Source organism: Setaria viridis, chromosome 9, assembly GCF_005286985.2.
Source record: "Setaria viridis chromosome 9, Setaria_viridis_v4.0, whole genome shotgun sequence".
Classification (NCBI taxonomy): Eukaryota; Viridiplantae; Streptophyta; class Magnoliopsida; order Poales; family Poaceae; genus Setaria; species Setaria viridis.
Window position 1 is genome coordinate 1,973,030 of NC_048271.2, and position 20,619 is coordinate 1,993,648.

At 48.9% G+C, this 20,619-nt stretch overlaps 2 long non-coding RNA genes and 1 pseudogene across 2 annotated transcripts; all 3 read right to left on the bottom strand.

Moving 5' to 3' along the window:
- Positions 1-12: 12 nt before the first annotated feature.
- On the bottom strand, positions 13-20,084 carry LOC117839109 (phenylacetaldehyde reductase-like; annotated as a pseudogene).
- Positions 8,171-10,780, bottom strand: LOC117837287 (uncharacterized). The gene is made up of 2 exons (XR_004636282.1): positions 10,710-10,780; positions 8,171-8,575 (listed from the first exon to the last, which is right to left on the bottom strand). It is a non-coding gene; the product is annotated as an uncharacterized lncRNA (long non-coding RNA).
- On the bottom strand, positions 13,077-14,152 carry LOC117837286 (uncharacterized). The gene is made up of 2 exons (XR_004636281.2): positions 14,097-14,152; positions 13,077-13,533 (listed from the first exon to the last, which is right to left on the bottom strand). It is a non-coding gene; the product is annotated as an uncharacterized lncRNA (long non-coding RNA).
- Positions 20,085-20,619: the final 535 nt, after the last annotated feature.

Here is a 20,619-nt window from a genome sequence, read left to right on the forward strand (position 1 = left end):
GGGGGCGATATATATATGCTCGGACGGGCTGCTGGGCCGATCCGGGCTGGAATCGGGGCACCCAGGGACTCTTATAACCGGCGGCCCGGAAGCGTCCGGATTCCGGAGCTCGCGCGCGGGGTCCCGTCTCCGGCTACCACGGCTTCGTCGCCGGCGGAGAAGGGCTCGGCACGGAGAAGGGCTCGGCAGCAGCAGCAACGCCCCGATGCGCGCGCTCGCGGGGCCGATGTACCTCGAGAAGAGCTACGTCAACATGAAATAGACCCTCTGCTCTTGAGGTCCCTTATGATCTTCTCCATGGGGCTGAACTGCATACCCATCGCGATGAGCTTCTTCGATCCTACTACCTCTGCTCTCACCAGCCCAGGCTGGGTATCATCCTTGGGGAACCTGCGCGCAAAACAACAACACAAAGTCTAAATCTCAAGCACACCCAGATATTTCAACAGTAGAAAACGCAAGCATTCCCAGATATTGCTCTCTGACTAACATAAACAGCGCTAACTTCATTCATTTTTCATCTTGAAAAGGTTTGGATGGTGGCTTACTTGGGCACTTTGTAGTTGGGGTAGAGCTCGGCGACTTTGGCCGCGAAGTCGCTCCAGTGAGGGATGGACTCGGAGGTCGGAGCAGATGTGCCTCCCTGACGCCGATGGGTTCTCGAACGCCAGGATATGAGCCAAGGCAACGTCTTCCACATGGACTGTCCCCATCCACATATCATATCCTTGTACGCCTCTGTGCAACCTGCATGGCCAAAGCCCAAAGTGGCTGGCTTCAATGTTTTCTTTATCTCATGGTACCGGCATAATGAGCAAACAAGAACAATACTCAACAGTCAACACTGCATGTAATTTGAAGCTAACATAAAATGGCAAAAATACTTTTTTTTTGCTGGGTTCCTTCAAGTGCATGAATCACTGAGGAATTTAGTTGGATCAGTCTCAAGCTCCACCCTTCCACTCATCGGTCACAATTTGGAGATTTTCATATTTAGAATGAAAAGTAGCTTTCAGAATTCCGAACAATGGCTTAAGCTTTACCTTGAAGGAGGCGTAGAAGGACGGACATGCTAGCATTGATGGTCGGTGGAATTATCGGGCCAAGAACAGCACCCGGGTTAACCAACCACATCCAATCCGTTCTCCTCTGCAAACTTCCACGCCGCCTTCTCTGCCAGTGTCTTCGAAGCAGAGTACCAAAGCTACACGCAAAAGCAAATGCGAACTGAGCTGAGAGAGAGATGGCAGCGAAACTACTGAAGAATTCGAAACTTTGCCGGTGTTGCTTCCTGGAAATCCTGCAGCCTTCTGCGTTGCCGGCGTGGACGTTGTAGCCGCGGTCGAGGAGGTGGCGGACGAGCGTCGAGCCGATGAAGCCGCTGGCGCCCGTGACCAGCACCGTCTCCCCCTTCCCTTCAACGATCGATCGGTGTCCCTCTCTCTCGCGCGTCCTTTCTCTCGAGTGGGCGACTGCGAGTGGCTGCCTGACACTGGATTTTTGTTGGCGTGGTTTTGTCACACCTGAAATTTTTGAATTTCAGGATACAAAATTCACCGCAGCACACCTTGGGAGGACAATGCCAACGGCATGGAATGGAATTTCGACCTGCACGTCCTCTACGCTTGCAGAGGCACATGCTGCAGCAGTTTTTTTTAAACGAGCCCGCAGGAGAGCTGCTGCTATATTAAAAAAGAGGAATGCCCGACGAGCCAATTACAAACATTCTATACAAACTGTACACTCAATTAATACTAATTATTTTCTAGCTTTAAAACCTAATTTCCTATGAATTAATACTAATTTGTGATTATGAAAATGTTATCCCATATTTTATGCATTTAATAAAGATTAAGTATTTATTTAAATACCTTTAAAAGAAAGACATTAAATAAATACCCAAATTTTTATTATTTTTCTAGGGTATAAAAATTTTAATGCATAAAGGAAAATAAAATAAGCCTAACAAAATTGGTTTCACTAATTTTGGACACTCCTAGAAATTACTGTGATTTAAAAGGTGAAATTCGGATTTAAACTAATTATTCTATAAAGGAAATCTAATTTTTCCCGAAAAACACCCATGGCAACTTTTCTCACACAACCCTACTCTATCCCCTCTCTCTTACGCTGGGCCCGTGGCGCGGACCCACCCTTACTCCTATTCATCCTACCCGCCGGCATGCTTCTTCCCGGTCGGGCCCTCCTGGGCCGATTCTTCTCTCCACCCCTTCTCTTTATACCAGTGACGGCCCAACGGCCCACTATCTCTTCCTCCCCTTCTCCCACAAGGTCGGCCTGCCGGACTCCTGGGCCCCCGGCCTTTTCCTCCAATGGCAAACCGCACCCACACATGGGCCGTCAAGGCCGCGGCCCAACCGACGCCTCTGCTCGGCCTGCCTTCTTTACTCCCCCGCCTCCTCTGACATGCGGGCCCGCTGACGCCGACGTCTTCTTCCTCCTCCTGCCAAAACAGACACAACAGGGGGCGGGGCGGCTCGCCGGCCGGCGCCCCGCCGGCGACGGGGCTAGGTCGGGGAAGCATCTTCATGCCCTAGCGCACCCGTGCGCGGCGACAGCTTCCCGGGAGACGGCCGGAGCTACTCCCTCCACGGCGGCGGGCGGCGGCGCCTACGGCCGGTCGTGGTTAAGCACGACGACGGCGCAACCTACCCCAACAACTACGGCTACAGCTTCCTAGCACCCCGAGGACTCGCCTACGACTACCTACACGGACAGAGAGGAGCGGCAAGAGGTTGCTCACCGTGAGCAGAAGGTATGGCGACGGCGGACAGAAACAACGGCGGCGTAGGGTATTCCGGCAAGGATGTTGGACAACGACTTGACTGGGGTGTAGCTGGGGTATCTGTGGAGGAGTGGACGAGAGGAATCGACGGGAGCTGCGGTGTGGTGGGAGGATTTTGCTTGGCGGCAGCGGTTTGACAGAGTGAGCGGCGGTGGTGAAAAAGAACGGCGGTAAAAGGGGCGGCGCGGGAGCGGTAGATATACGAACGATTTACTACACGCATGGGCGACACCGTGGTCTACTCGTAGGCTCGCATGGTGAGGAGGTGGCGTAGCTGCCGCGCTGGCAGGCGACCGAGAACGCCGGCGGCGACACGTCGAGCGTAGCTCTGTCATTCCCCCCCTTTTCTTATTTTTCTGACTCCCGAACTTCAGAGCTCAATCACGGTCGAAAGTGCATCCGACAGCCCACAAGTGTCTTAACCAAAGTTGTAGATAATCTTGAGCTTTTCAATTCATATATAAACCTTTGCCCGAGATAAGCATCCAAAAGTTTTCAATTTTGAATTTTTCTCTGGCAAATAACTGAAGCCTTCTGTTCTTCCATTCAGTTCGTTAGTCAGTCGATGTGGTCATTTACCCGACTTGGTGAATCATTTCAGTGGTCCAAATCCTTTTCTTTTGGTCCAACTTCCTCCCAATTGTGTTCTACAGCATCCAAGGATTCCATTTTGCCCATAATCACTTATACCCTTTGCACTCCATTTTTCTGAATTCAGCTCCAAAGATAGCTAGTTGTCACGGTTTCAGACTTAGGCAGAATTTTCAGTTCAGCAGTTAAGGTGACCGTGGTAAAGTGCTGATTTTGAGCTTCCATTTGAAATGGTTCCCTCTACTGTTCCTGATCAACAACACCTGAAGATACTTGTCCAAGGTCCATACTTTAATATGGTATAGTTGTTTGGATCCACTTATTTGAAAAATTCAAAAGAATTCAATTTCCAAAAATGAACTCTGTGCTGTTTTTCTGAAACTGCTGTTGTTGGACAGGGAACAGTAACTTTGATTTTCAATTTCTTTCTTTGATTTTCTTGAGGTATTTAGGACCAAATCTTGTCCCAAATCTTGATCTTTAAGTTCTAATCACCCTTACACCTCCATTCCATATTTTTGCCGAATTTTTCTGAATTTCAAATTCAAAATTCAAATTTCGGTCAAATTTGACCCGAATTTGATTTTTAGCCAATTTCTTCTCCCTTTCTTCATGAATTGCTTCCATTTCTTCAAAGCTACTTTGATGACTAAAAATGGCAGGTATTACATGTTTGGATGGGTGGGTTGGAGCCGACCCAGTATTTTGTTTGGTTAGAGAGGTTGAGAGGGTTGGGATGGATGTCCATTTAACACCGTTAATTGTGGGCCCCACCGGTCAGCTACGGGGCGCACCTGTCACCCTCTCTCTATTTTTACCCCCTCCCTTCCATCTTCCCCACCTAGCCATCCTCCTCTCTTCTCCTCCTGGAGCCATCCTCCTGCGAGCTCGAGCACCCGCAGCGGCGGTCCTCCCCGCCGTTGGCGGTCCGCCTCCCTGCGTCGCCTCATCCTCGACCCCGCGCACCTCCCCGCCCCACGCCGGAGGTCCTCCTCCCTACCGAGCTCGCCCGGCCACAGTGGGGCTCGAGCTCGCCCACGCACCTCCCCGGCCCGCTCACCTCCCTGTCGGTGCCAGTGGAGGGTGGCGGCGAAGGGCGGCGCTGACATCGGGTGGATGAAGGGCAGCGCCAGTGGAGGGCGATGGCAGGGTCGGGCGGGCAGCGGGGGCAGCGCCAGTGGAGGGCGACGACAGCGTCGGGCGGGCGGGCGGACGTGGGCAAAGCGAACGGAGAAGAAACGGAGGAGAAGTGGGTTGGGATGTGTTGATGCCAGATTTTGACATGTATGGAATCGGCGTCGAGAAGGGAGAGAATTAGCTGATACGGCGAGGCAAGGAGGTCACGATTGGGAATCGGCTGATTGGCGCTACAGTTGGAGATCGGCCGATTGGTGCTGCAGTATTTCGGCGGATGGAGTTGGTAGAGATCGTCGATTGAGAGGCTGGAGTAGTTGGGCCAATATGGGCTTAAAGTGGATTACGAAGATAAAGGGGGATCGGCCCATAGGAGCGCGACGACCAACTCCAATACGAGTTATGCTTGTAAATATTCGTTTTCGTTTAAAATTAGAGATAGAGTCTTAGTCGGATAAGAGGTTGGTTGTAACAGGCTATAAATAGCCATCTTTAGAGATCTGTAAACATCATCAAATCAATACAACAATCTACTATTTTCTCGCACTTTACTTTCAAGTTGGCGACTTCGCCGGTACTTTTCTTCTTTTCACGAGTTCGTACGGGTTGGCGGGGCTGCATCAGCTTGATCTCCGGCTGATTCTGTAAGTTCCGTTTATCGAGTAATATCTAAGCTTTAACTTCGGACGCATCGCTGTCGTTTCGTTTAGATTTATTCATCAGTTATTGATATTTACTAGAATTCTAGGTCTTACCTGCTGTTCTAGTTTTATCACCAGTTATCCAGCTTGGAATTAGAGCTTTCAGCTTACTTATACTTTTATTGCTTGTCTGCCATTTTTGCATAGCCGATTAGATCTGTTCCAAGTGTTGCTATTGTAGCGTCCTTTAGTTTACTCTGGTAATTTTCTTCACGAACGTTATCAAGTAGTCGGCTACATTATAGCCGATTTCTTTGTTATAGCAAATCGGCCGATTCGCTGATAAGCTTCCTCGAGATCGGAACCTTAGCCGATCGCAACCTCTGGGATCTGACACGTTTCTTTCCTTGCCAATCAACAAGTCGGATTGGCTGGCACACCGCGCGAACCGCACCAGGGCGATCACCCGAACAGGAGTTAAGCAGATTCTCCCGGGTGGTGTATCCGACGCTAAGATTCAATCAGGTGATCTTTAGCGCCAACAGGATGATTCCATCTTTTTTTAGCGATCCGATGAACCCGGATCTATGAGGAATATTTCTCAACTGGGTTGGACCCAACCCCCACCCTCTGCAACCAAACATGGGTCGAAGTGGGTCGGCTCCAACCCAACCCACTTCGACCCCAGAACCAAACACACCCTTATAATCGGCGGCCCGGAAGCGTCCGGATTCTAGAGGTCGCGCGCGGCGACACGGTGTCGCTAGAAGGGTCCAAGGCACCCAGCCGGCGAGGTGGTGGAAGTCTTCACGCTACCGGAAATAGGGTGTTTGCTGAGTGCTAAAATGTTTGCCGAGTGCATTATATCGGGCACTCGACAAAAAAGCTATTCGCCGAGTGTTGACAAAAAATACTCGGCAAAATAGTGACACTCGGCAAAGAGGAAAAAACACTCGACAAAGTTTGCCACTCGAGCAAACAAGAAAAAAAACACTCGGCAAAGGGAGGCACTCAGCTAAGAACCGACACGTGGACATCCGTTAGTACGTTTGTCGAGTGTCCATCAGTGGAAACACTCGTTAAACAAATACACTCGGCAAAAGAGGGAAAAAACACTCGGCAAATTTTAGCACTCGGCAAAAGAGAAAAAAAACACTCGGCAAAGAACGTGGCACGTGTCCAACCGTTATTATGTTTGCCGAGTGTAAATCTGTGACACGCGGTAAATAATTTTATTTCTATCTCTTCTGACCTTGAAACTTTTTCTACTCTCAACATACAACATATGGTATTCCATGTTAAAATTTAGTATATTTCTGGATCTGTTTGCTATATTTAATTAATTTACTGTACTTCTAGGAATTTTTTGGTATAAGTCAAATTCGAACCGTAAGTGATTCAAATAATAGAATAAAATGAGTAGAAAAATAATATTCGTATTATCGAGTCCAGTTTGAGATCTTACCCAGGAAATGAAAAGAAATTTCGAACACCTTGTTCAGAAAACACAACCACGAACGTGTGGCCGATTGGTTTTTAAATTCTAAAGAAAGCAAACGAAGCTTGAAAGTCATGAGATTTGTCATGGTGTGATGATATCATACATGGAGGCTGTGGTAAAAAATTGAGAAGGTTTCGCACAATTTGTCACATACGATGTTTATAAACCGAAGCATCTCACAAGAAAAATCGTAGCGTTGAGAAGGATTCGGTAAGACTTGGAGTTAAAGTGACGATCAAATTAGGGTTTGACTTCAAAACTTTTTGTATGGGCAATAGAGATTATAGATTGTTTCATCTGAAATTTTGGTAATTTTTTACCCGTTTGATAATTTTAATTTATTAAGTGTAATTATAGAATTTTAATTGATATAAATTAAATTTGAGCTATAATTGTATAGAATAATAGAATAATATTCGTACAAAAAATCAAATATACATTGTTGAGTTAATTGGATAAAGTATTTTAAAAGTACATAAAAAAAGAAAAAGATGTTATGGAAAGAATGAAAATGAAAAAAATAATAATACTATTTTGCCGAGTGTCTAGGGTTCGGGGCACTCGGCAAAGTGGGGTTCTGACCCTCGGCAAAGCTGGGATTTGCCGAGACACTCGGCAAACTACCGAGTGCAAGATCTCGGACACTCGGCAAACCATGTTAATATGTACATAATCCTTAGCATTTTCAGTTTGCATTCCTATTGACCCACTCGCCCGACGCCACGTACCCGCTGCCGCTGTGCTCCTGCCGCCCCGCCGCTAGCACCTCCCGCGCCCGCGTCGCCGTCCTCCCGCCGCCCTGCTCCCGCGCCGCCGGCTCCCTCCCCCGACGCTGGTCCCTCCCGCGCCGCCAGCACCTCCCACTTGCGCCGCTGTCCTCCCGCCGCTCCACCGACACCGCCTGCACGCCGCTCCACCGACGCTGGCTCCTCCTACAGCCCGCACGCCCACCCCTGTCGCAGGCTCCCCCGACGCCGGCCCGCGCGCCCACCCACGGCACCGCTGCTGCCCCCGACGCCCAAGCAGGTGAGTGCCCTGATTTCTAGGCCTTGCTGACCGCTTCCAATTCACCTTTCACTTGCCGGTTGTGATTGGCTCCGTTCCGGGTCACAGGAATTGTTTCCATTTAGTATCAATGGTCTTCATTATTTCTTTAGGATGCTACAGCAGTTTGGTCCATGTACAAGAACAGCTCGCCAGGACCGGATGGTTTTGGCCCTAGGCTTGTACTGCGCTGCATGGGAGTTTCAAGCCAGGTGTACAGACTCAGACTCTTCTGCAAGATTTCTACGCAGGCAGGGCTGATCTCGAGAAGGTCAACTAACCGATCATATATGGTTCTGCTAAAACTGATTAAATTATACCAAAGAAGGTCCATTATTGCGTGTATACATGTATATGGAAACTTGGAAAGATCACAAGTGTGCACTCCATTGGTTCAAGCAACAAAAAGAAGATCATGCATCGCCGAAGCAGCAATAGCATAACATCTCCACATGAAACGCGCAACACACTATAAGCGTACTTCTTTATTAAAAAAATTGTGTCCTGCATTTATGCATTCATTCACTCTATACAGATACCGAAAGATTCATCAACCCTCTAAAAAGATGAATAAGAGATACATTCCTTGGAAAATCGATAGCATGAAGACCAGGTAGATAGAATACTATACTAATTGCATTAGATTCTCCTGCCAATCCAAGGTCGTGAATTGGATAGATCCAACCAGTCAGGAACAACCCTAACTCTAGATATGTCATTCCTCAAAGTAGAATAGTTGCCCCCACAAAGGAAGCGCCCCAGGACGAGAGAGAGATACCCGATCTCGAAGGCGACTCTAGCCAGTGAAGCGTCTGGGTCTCCAAGTGGAGGCATTGTATATCTTGTAGCGCTGGGTACCTGGAAGAAAGTTTTGAAAAAAAAGATTGAGTTATTTTCAGCATTTAACAACACGTTAAACCATGAGACTTGATAATTCTAGTTCCTCCAGGTTTATACTAATATAATATATACGTGCTAGGCTTCAAAATATGCGTGTAAATGCTAATTGATGAGTGCTACGAAGCACAAGTAATTCACACTAATCGTTTCGAAACATTATCAAAACAAGTTGTTAATTAAAGAAAACATGCGTGTAATGAAACAACTAATCAACCCACAATGGCACTTCAGCAAACCACAATACATTCAGTGCTTACGCTTGTTTGATGATTTGGTATTTTTTTTTTGAACGAACGGGCACGAGGCGGTGCCTATTTCATTAATAGAGTAGGAAAATACAGGAGAAACCCCGAAAGACCGGGGAAGAAAAGGAAAAAAGGTGGGGTCATGAGGGAACTACTCGCGTGATAGAAGTATCGCTAAATCTTTGGCCCCCGCCAAGAGCCAAGCTGAGGCCTCATCTTTGATTTTCATCATCAGGGTCGTCGGTGATGTCTCGTGTCTGTTGAAAATACGTGCGTTCCGTTCCTTCCAGACTTCCCACATGATTAAGAGGGTGAGGCTTCGTAGAGCCTTACGTGACGAGTCCGGTGTTGTGGTGATAGAAGTCCACCACTCCAGAGCGTTGGATGAAGGTCGCCATGCATTTGGTCGTAGGTTAGGCTGCGCTAGCCATGTCGCCGTTTGGTCCCAGATCCTCCGTGTGTATCTGCACTCAGCTAATAGGTGGTGTCCAGTCTCCATAGTGGATCGGCACAGAGCGCAAGTTGCATTGTGGGGCCAGCCGCGCTTGGCCAAACGATCAGCGGACCAGACTCGGTTGTGTGTAATTAGCCACGCGAAGAATTTACACTTTGGTGGCGCCCAAGATTTCCAGATGGAGGATATGTATGGTGTTTCGGTGCAGCCCAGGAATTGTGCTTTGTATGCCGAGGCCGTTGTATACATTCCTGAGTTTGTCAGCTTCCAGTTGATAGTGTCTTCCTCCCCTGATCTGAGGTCCGTAGCATTGACCATTTGCCATAAATGGGCGATCGACGCTAGGTGAGAAACGGTGACGTTATTGTCAATCGCGAGGTCGCGTAACCAGTTATTTCGACTGAGGGCATCATGGACGCTCCTATTCTTTCTGCGCGAAATGGTGTAAAGGAGTGGGGCGATGTCCTTAGGGCGCTGACCCTGTAGCCATCCAGATGACCAGAAGCTAGTTTTTTTGCCGTCGCCCAGATTGATAGACATGCATGCCGCAAACAGTTGCCTGTCAGCTTCGTCGCATGGGGTTCCAGTGTTGTTCCAGGGTTTTTCCGGTGATACCCACTCATGCCAGAGCCACCGGAGCCGGAGGGCTCGTGCGAATTTCTCTAGGTCCGGGATGCCCAGACCCCGTGTTGTTTTAGAAGGCAGGTTTTCGTCCAGTTTACTTTGCATTTACCTCCAGATAGTTGTTGGTCCCCCGCCCATAAGAATTTTTTTCGGATTTTGTCTATATCCTGGAGTACCTCTTTACTTGGTTTGATAGCTGTATTAAGAATCACAACCCAGGCAACGAAGGCACAATTAGGCAACCTTGAAGTACCGTAAGATCTTCAGGCTGCGCCGGCAACTACGAGGCGGCCGGCGGTCTGGTGATGGATTCCGGGCAGCACGATCGCGATCTAAATATATGACTGCTGGGCCGATCCGGGGTGGACTCTGTCTGAGTCTAACTCCAGGGGACGGACTCGGAAACTCTTACGTTGATGAGGCAACTTAACCTAACACAAGGATATGTTTTATCGAACGGAGAAACCTGGTCGATCTACTACGGAGTTCACGGTAGCATGACGAAGGAAGGAACCGGCGGCGGCGGCGGCGGCACGCCGAGAAAGTCAGCCGCGAGGAAGAGGAGGACGACGGGAGGAGCCGGCACTTTGTCGACGTCAGGCATGTGCGGCAACCCTCTAAAAAATTCTAGAGCATTAAGAATACGTAGATATACAGAATCGGCCTGCACTGATTGCATTAGATTCTAATACGACTCCAAGGCCGTGGATGATCTGATGTAAAGATGCATCTATTCATAAAACAGATCAAGAAGGGTACGTAAGGTTACCTTGAAGTGCGTTGCCTCGTCTTCAGGCTTGCGCCGGCAACGACGAGCGGATCGGAGGAGATGGTTTGAAGTGTTGGTTGTCTTAGGAGGCGGCAGGGGGGGCTCGCGATATATATGCTCGGACGGGCTGCTGGGCCGATCCGGGCTGGAATTGGGGGACCCAGGGACTCTTATAACCGGCGGCCCGGAAGCGTCCGGATTCCGGAGCTTGCGCGCGGTGTCGCTGGAAGGGTCCAAGGCAGCCAGCCGGCGAGGTGGTGGAAGTCTTCACGCTACGGAAATAGGATGTTTGCCGAGTGCACTCACTTGGCAAAGAAACTATTTGCCGAGTGCTGGTAAAAAACACTCAGCAAAATATTTACACTCAGCAAAAGAGGGAAAAACACTCGGCAAACGAGAAATAAAACACTCGGCAAAGTAAGGCACTCGGCAAAGAACCGCCACGTGGACATCCGTTAGTACGTTTGCTGAGTGTCCGTTAGTGGAAACACTCGTCAAACAAATACACTCGGCAAAAGAGGGAAAAAAACACTCACCAAATTTTAGCACTCGGCAAAAGAGAAAAAAAAACACTCAGCAAAGGGAGGCACTCGGCAAAAAACGTGCCACGTGTCCCGCCGTTACTATGTTTGCCGAGTGTAAATCTGTGACACGCGACAAATTTTATTTTTTTTCTCTTCTAACCTTGAAACTTTTTCTACTCTCAACATCAACATGTGGTATTCCATGTTAAAATTTTATATATTTCTGGATCTGTTTGCTATGTTTAATTAATTTATTGTATTTCTAGAAATTTTTTGGTATAAGTCAAATTTGAATTGTAAGTGATTCAAATAATAGAATAAAATAAGTAGAAAAATAATATTCAGGTTATTGAGTCCAGTGTGAGGCCTTACTCGGGAAATGATCGAACATCTGAACTGTGGCCGATTGGTTTTTAAATTCTAAAAAAGCAAAAATCATGAATTTGATATATGTGGTAAAAAATTGAGAAGGTTTCGCATAATTTGTCACGTACGATGTTTACAAACTGAAGCATGAATCGTAGCGTTGAGAAGGATTTGGTAAGATTTAGAGTCAAAGTGATGGTCAAATTGAGGTTTGACTTCAAAACTTTTTGTACATGCAATAGAGATCATAGATTGTTTCGTGTGAAATTTTGGTAATTTTTGGATCCGCTTGATGATTTTAATTTATTAAGTGCAATTATAAAATTTTAATTGATATAAATTAAATTTGAGCTGGCATAAAATAATGGAATAATATTCGTAGAAAACTCAAATATATATTGTTGAGTCAATTTGACAAGATATTTTAAAAGTACATAAAAACACGTTATGGAAAAGAAGGAAAATGAAAAAATAATTATAGTAATTGCCGAGTGGCACTCGGCAAAGCAGGGTTTGCCGAGTGCCCCGATCCAACACTCAGCAAAGTTAGGGTTTGCCGAGTGCCAGATCTCGGATACTCGGCAAACCGTGTTAATATGTACACATTCCTTAGCATTTTTCAGTTTGCATTTTTACTCATCCGCTCGCCCGACGCCACTCACCCGCCGCCGCTGTGCTCCTGACGCCCTGCCGCCGGCACCTCCCGCACCCGCGTCGCCAACCTCCACGCCGCCGCCCGCTCCTGTGCTGCCGGCTCCCTCCACCGACGCTGGTCCCTCCCACGCCACCGACTCCCTCCCGCGCCGCCAGCACCTCCCACCCACGTTGTTGTCCTCCCACCGCTCCACTGACGCCACCCGCACGCTGCTCCACCGACGCCGGCCCATACACCCTCCCCTATTGCCGGCTCCTCCGACAGCCCGCACACCCACCCCTATCGCCAGCTCCCCCGATGCCAGCCCGCGCACCCACCCATGACACCGCTGCTGCCCCTGACACCCAAGCAGGTGAGTGCCCTGGTTCCTAGGCCTTGCTGACCACGTCCAATTCACCTTGCACTTGCCGGCTGTGATTCACTCCGTGCCGGCCCAGATAAATTGTTTCCATTTACCATCAATGGTCTTCATTATTTCTTTAGGATGCTGCAGCAGTTTGGTCCATGTACACGAACAGCTCGCCAGGACCGGATGGTTTTAGCCCTAGGCTTGTACTGCGTTCGCTGCATGGGAGTTTCAAACCAGATGTACAGACTATGCTGCAAGATTTCTATGCAGGCAGGGCTGATCTCGAGAAGGTCAACTAACCGATCATATATGGTTCTGCTAAAACTGATTAGTTACACCAAAGAAGGTCCATTATTGCATGTGTACATGTATATGGAAACTTGGAAAGATCACAAGTATGCACTCCATTGGTTCAAGCAACAAAACCAAGATTATGCATCGCCGAAGCAGCAATGGCATAACATCTCCACATGAAACGCGCAACACACTCTAAACGTACTTCTTTATTAAAAAAATTGTGTCCTGGATTTATGCATTCATTCACTTTATATAGATACGGAGAGATTCATCAACCCTCTAAAAAGATGAATAAGAGATACATCCCTTAGAAAATCGATAGCATGAAGAACAGATAGATAGAATCCTATACTAATTGCATTAGATTCTCCTGCTACTCCAAGGCCGTGAATTGGATGGATCCAACCAGTCAAGAGCTACAAATATCACATTCGGCGAGAAGCAAAACATTGCCATCACCAACAACTCTGACTCTAGATTTGTGATTCCATTTTTCTTCAAAGAAGAATAGTTGCTCCCACAAAGGTAGCGCCCCAGGATGCAAGAGAGATACCCGATCTCGTAGGCGACTCTAACCCATGAAGCGTCTGGGTCTCCAATTGGAGGCATTGTAAATCTTGTAGCGCTAGGTACCTGGAAGAAAGTTTTGAAAAAAAAGGGTTGAATTTTTTTCAGCGTTTAACAACATGTTAAACCATGAGACTTCCTCCAGGTTCATACTAATAAACGTGCTAGGCTTCAAAATATGCGTGTAAATGCTAATTGATGATGAGTGGTACGAAACACAAGTAATTCACCACTAATCGTTTCGAAACATTATCAAAACAAGTTGTAAATTAAAGAAAACAATGCGTGTAATGAAACAACTAATTAACCTACACACACCCCCAATGCAACTAATTAACCCACAATGGCAGTTCGGCAAACCCCAATGCAACCTCGAAGTACCGTGAGATCTTCAGGCTGCGCCGGCAACGACGAGGCGGAGGCGGTCTGGTGATGGATTCCGTGCAGCACGATCGCGATCTAAATACTTTGAAGTCACGTTAAATATGTCCTCTAAATCACGATCGAGAAACCTGGTCGATCTACGGAGTTCACGGTAGCATGACGAAGGAAGGAAGCGGCAGCGGCGGCGCGCCGAGAAACTCAGCCGCGAAGAAGAGGAGGACGACGAGAAGGGTACGTAAGGTTACCTTGAAGTTCGTTGCCTCGTCTTCAGGCTGCGCCGGCAACGACGAGCGGATCGGAGGAGATGGTTGGTTGTCTTAGGAGGCGGCAGGGGTGGGGGGCGATATATATATGCTCGGACGGGCTGCTGGGCCGATCCGGGCTGGAATCGGGGCACCCAGGGACTCTTATAACCGGCGGCCCGGAAGCGTCCGGATTCCGGAGCTCGCGCGCGGGGTCCCGTCTCCGGCTACCACGGCTTCGTCGCCGGCGGAGAAGGGCTCGGCACGGAGAAGGGCTCGGCAGCAGCAGCAACGCCCCGATGCGCGCGCTCGCGGGGCCGATGTACCTCGAGAAGAGCTACGTCAACACGTGCAACGGCGTCGTGCTGCTCGCCGGCGGCATGCCGAGGCCCACCACGTGCGTCCTCTGGAACCCGGCCGTCGCCGACGAGGAGAGGGAAGTTACTGTCCCTGTCTCCGCCCGTGACGACTGTGCCATCCTGGGGGTTGGGTTACGGCCCGAGGACCAAAACCTACAAGCTTCTCCTAACACGCCGGCAGAAGCCAAAAGAGCTGCTGGTCTATGCACTCGGTGGCGCCGGACAGAAGCCTCGATTACGGACCCTGATATCGGACGGACTGGACGGAAGAATCAGTGGCCGGTCGTTTTATATGGACGGCACAATTTACCTCCTCCACTTTGACAAGTCAGTGATCTTGGCTTCGACGTCGACGACGAGACGGTCACCACCGTCGATTTGCCCCGCGAGCGCCGCCCCTGGCAGCGCCTCGCGATGTCCGCGCCCTTGGTGATGTCCGGCCGGCCGTGTGTGGACTGTGGACATCAAGGAAAGCAACGGCAGAGCCCTGTGGGCTGTGGCTCCTCACGGTGGAGCACCGGTGGGAGAGGAGGTGCATCATCGAGGGGCATCAGCGACCATTTATGATGCAGGAGATTCGCAACAACCGCCGTGATAATTACTTGATCGCCGGAGTTTGGAAATGCGGCGGCGTGCTAGTCGTGTACCTGCGAATGTCGTCTCGCAAGGACGGCGAAGACGACAAGCTCTTCCTGCACTGTACTGAAACCAAGAAGCTGAAAGTGCTGAACATGCCGCGCAGCATGACGCCTGAATGGTCAGATTATTCATTGTGCTGGGGTTACAAGCCGACGCTCATATCACCGGGGAGCATCGTGGGCGAGCTCAGCCAAAATGAACTGCGGCATCGAGACCGGGACGCGGATATAATGGAGAGGCCGTCAATGAGCGAGACAGGAGGAAAGGGCAAAAGGCAACGCTGGACACTGTCTGCTTCATGGAGTTCTTGCTTCGCATCATGCTGAAGCTGCCTGAGAACATGCAAGATGTGATCGGAATTCCATTGCTGAAATCAAAAGCTTCAGATTCCAATTTCAACAATGAACTTTACCATTCAGATTCAGGTTCAGGTTCCAGTGTCAAGGATGAAACGTACCATTCAGATTCAGGCTCAGGTTCAGAATTTTATGTTGATGATTACCAGTTTGTTGATGATTAAGCTGGCACTAGCCTGCTTGAATCTCTTTGGATCATCAAGTTCCGTATCTGTAACTCCTTGAAAATTCATTTACGATTCCGATATTAAACTTTTCATTTTTCCGAGTTGAAATTCGATGTCACCTTCAAGATTTCTATTCTTCTGAACTTTATTGGAACTTAGTTCAACACGATATGGTTCCAAAGGTACCTTATTATCAAATTACAAACCGAGTAAGCTCAAGACACTACAGTACCCCCAGCATCACGAAATATACCCTCTGCTCTTGAGGCTCTCCACAGCATCCCTTATGATCTTCTCCATGGGGCTGAACTGCATACCCATCGCGATGAGCTTCTTCGATCCTACTACCTTTGCTCTCACCAGCCCAGGCTGGGTATCATCCTTGGGGAACCTGCGCGCAAAACAACAACACAAAGTCTAAATCTCAAGCACACCCAGATATTTCAACAGTAGAAAACGCAAGCATTCCCAGATATTGCTCTCTGACTAACATAAACAGCTAACTTCATTCATTTTTCATCTTGAAAAGGTTTGGATGGTGGCTTACTTATCGCGTTGGTGCGAGATTTCCATTCTGATCATACCATCATTAGATACATTATTCATGGTGAAAGTGAAATAGGTAGGCTCACCCCGTTCTCCTCGCAGTAGTCCACGTCGGTCCAGCAGCGCTCGTCGCGGACCTCGCCGGCGGGCCACCCGGGGCTGGGAACGATGGCCGAGATGGACGAGGTCACCACCACCCGCCGCACGCCGCCGGCCTCCTTCGCCGCGCGCAGCACGTTCAGCGTCCCTTCCACCGCCGGCACCATCAGTTGCTTCTGCGGCCACAACCAAACGGAGCTGGTCAGTTTGGGGCGGAGGAGAGGACAGCGAGGACGGGGCAATGGCACCTGGGGGTCACTGACGGCGTCGATGATGCAGGGGGAGGCGAGATGGAAAACTCCCGGGCAGCCCCGCGCAGCGTCGAGGAGCGCCGCGCCGTCGAAGAGGTCGCAACGGAAGATGCTGAGGCGGCCCTCGCCGGCGCCGGCGGCAAGCGCGAGGAGGTGATCCGTCTCCGCCTTGTCATCTGCACGCCACCGCCTGACTTGATAACCACCGCATCCGAAGCAAACAACCATGGCATTGTTGCGTTCTGACCTGGGTTGAGGACGCCGGCGTGGACGTTGTAGCCGCGGTCGAGGAGGTGGCGGACGAGCGTCGAGCCGATGAAGCCGCTGGCGCCCGTGAGGCCGTGACCAGCACCGTCTCCCCCTTCCCTTCAACGCCATCGGGGTCCTTCTCTCTCTTGCGCGTCCTTTCTCTCGAGTGGGCGACTGCGAGTGGCTGCCTGACACTGGATTTTTGTTGGCGTGGTTTGGCACTGACAAAACAACTACCGCTCTTGGATTTTTCCACAACAGTTTTGTTGTTTTATTTTCGAAGGAAAAGTTTCTAAGAGCAACTCCAAGAGACCGCTAATCTTCCCCCCAATACCTTCTTTAGGGGAAAAAAAGAGAAAAAAAGAATTCCAACAGTCCACCTAAAACTTCCCAAAAAATTGGGGACGCGAAAAAAACACCTCTCTTCCCGCAAATATTCGCGACTCCCGTGTTCCCCCAATCCGCCCCCGACCTCTTTCCCGCGGGCGTTTTTTTTTCCCGGGCGCGCGCTCGGCGACGACACAGCGGCTCGGCAACAGCCACCGGCAGCACCGAGGACGAGGAGGGCTCCGCCTCGGGGTTCGGCGCGGGGTTGGGTCTCGACGGCGGTGGGCTCGGGATGTTGGCCGCGGAGGCGGCGCTAGAGCTGGAGGAGCGGGAGATGCCGCCCTGCCCGCCGAGCGTGCGAGCTTGAGGACTGCGGCATCGCCGCCACATCTGGGAGCTCCTTCTCCTTCGCCACGCAATGGGTGGCCGGGCCGAGCTAGAGAGCGCGCGATGGTTGCGCTCGAACTGGGGTCCTCACGCAGCCGCAGACGAGAAAGCGAATCAGCGGAGAAGAAGGCCTCTGGCGCCTGCTCTTGTCCGGGGGCCGTCCGTGGTGGTGCCAGGCCTTGGACGAGGGGAGAGACCGAGTGCTAGTTGATTCACGCTATGCGCGCGCGGCGACGGGTCAGGCACTAGCAAATAAGCGATGGCGAGGTCCCGATTTCAGGCAGGCGCGCGCATGGCGTCGTCGCTGTGATTCCCCATCCGCGGGGACGGCCGGGCGCCTGGCGGGCCTGCTCGAGTGCTCTCGACTATAGCGTGCTCGGGTCTCCAAGGACAAGCACCTGAGTCTCCGCCGTCAACATTCTGAAACTGTAGATGAGAATAAACATACAGAAGCAGTGGAGGCCACCACTACCGCAAAGGATGATGATGCAGTAGAAAAGAGACATCAAGACCCAAGAACATCAGAGATCTATAGTCCCGCTGAGCCTGGAGACGAAGTGGAGAAACCTGGAAGGGACTTGTGATTCTGCGTTTGAGATTGCTGCGGCTCTGACTAGCGATTAGATGAGCTTTGCGTATGTGCCAACCGTTGTAGAGAATTGTAGTTTTGAGCCTTTAGATGTTCAGTTAGGATAGTGGTACCGTTAGTAGAATGAAATATGGGACGTTGTTATTCCACAGTAGAATGAAATATTTGGTGAACAATAGGATACTGGTTGCCAAATTATCGATACAAGTGAGATCCTTAAGCGTCGTTCTTAGATTGGCGTTTGTATTTTTCCTTCTTAAGTTGATGCTTTGCCGATTGGAAAAGAAGAGGGAGAGATCGAGCGGAGAGAAAGGAGCAGCTCGGAGAACAGAGGGAGAGATCGAGTGGAAAGCTCCGGCGGAGCAATAACGACGGAACCACATGGTGGATAAGATAATGGATCCAATTATGATGATGTGGCTTGTTTTGAATTATTGGGGTATAGTTTTTAACGTTCTGCTGTGTGCTGATATGTTTTTAGGGAAAAAAAATTTTAGCATTCCCCCAATACCTTATTTTGGGGAAGAATTTTTTGGGGAACTCTTGGAGTTGCTCTAAGGGCAGCAAAGCATCGTGCAAACAACGTTACTCCCTTCATTTCAAAATGTAAGCTGTTTAACTTTTCTACGTTCATAGATATTTGTATGCATTTAAATAAACAAATATTTTAAGTGCATAGTAAAAATTATGTACCTGAAAAAATCAAAACGACTTGGCGGAGGGAGTATTACTTGACTTCTTCATTTAGATAAGTGTAAAACACACATGGAAGGTATGGAGGATCAAAGAAGTAGTTGGGGACCGAGTCCAAGTATTCCCAACGTCCTCCATCGAGCCATCACGTCACTTTTAGCCCAAGGAAAGAAAGAGATCCAATCCAACACGTTTTGGGGATGGATTCGGACTGCAGCTCTGTGCCAACTTGCAACAGCCACCACGACCACATCCGGACTCCATTTTGGGCGTTCAAGTACTCCTTGGAATCCTTATGAAGTTTATTTTCATATGGGTCTAGACTCATATCCATATCTGTTCTGAGGCGGCCGCAATCACCGAAATACTACCAAGAGGTTTTCTATCCACAGGTGCTGCGTCGCCTTATTTTGGCCCAATGGGCTATGTATCAAGTTGGGTCCATTAGGGACATGTCCTAGGGTCGAGCATGACCCCAAAACCCTAGTGGGTTCATATCAATGGAATACTCAGAATCTTCAAAAAAGTCATTGTAACTTGAAATCAAAGTTATAGCCTATCAACTTCTACCACCAATCGGATGCAAACCAAACTGTAGGATGAAATTGGAATCTACTGCCTTCAACCCAAATCCCCAGTTTTAGAGAATCCCCTTCCCTCTGACAAAAGGGGAAAGTAGTGGCATAAAATAGGGGACTGGCCTGACCGTAGCTCCTACTCCTCGCTTCGTTGCTAGGGTGCGCCATTCCCGCCACCTATTGCAGATTTGCGCACCGATGCCTCTAGGCTCAAGTCTTTGCCACAGCCAACAGGAGCGTCCGGTGAGCCCCTTGTAGTGTACACCATTGCAGATATACCCGTTGCTCTGGCCTGCAACTAGGAAGTGGACCTGACTTATTAGAACTATAATATAAAGAAGCTTCCTTTCTCAAAAATCATAAACTGCATCATGTCTCGTGGTAGTGCCGACTCATCAAAATAAAGAGGTCTTAGGTTCGACCCCTGCTCTGGACACTCTTACCTTTTTATTTTCCTCCCTTGATGAATTGGAACACTCCCTCGATTTATGATATTTTTGCACACCTTATTTTTCAACAAATGCTTACATGTGGGACCTTGGTTGGTTTGTGACATTTTCGTGGACCTTATATCATCACAAAACTACCATGTAACAGCAAGTGATGATTTATTTTTAGCTACAGTGGCAACTTTTATGGTGTTCCGTAACTTTGTCACTAAATTTGCTCGGATGTGAAATTTTATGATGTTTTCAGCCAGAAACGTCATGTATCTAATATGAGAATAAATGTATCATAAAATTTTTGTCATAGATCGGCACATTTCTTGTAGTGATGGTTGCACTATCTTTAAGATTTCCTATCACTCAGCCATTAATCCCAATATTTTTCATGTTTTCTCGCCCATTGGAAGTAACTCGCATAACTCTACCTCAAAGAGATAAGCCACAACATTGGAGGTCTAGTCACCTCAAAGATATTAGATCATTTTCAAACCTGGGATATACCAAACTCCTACCATCATGCATTGTGTTCCATTTTGCATCTCCAATATAATTGTTCCTACGTTAGTGACTCCATACTCCTTGCAATCTGCCAAGTGATTACACGACCGACAAGTCCAGTCTTGTACAAGATATATTTGAAGAAAGTCTAGCCTATTAAAAGTAATACATATTTTGTTTCTAAAAATTGTAACAAATATATTTTTTGACCCTAGTATTAATGAAGCAACCATCCACATTCTAACGATGTGCAATGTCACATCGTTGCACGACTGCCAAGGAATGTGACCATGTTCTAGCAGTTTTGGGGTGCTTGCCGGTAAAGGAGTGATGGTTTTGTTA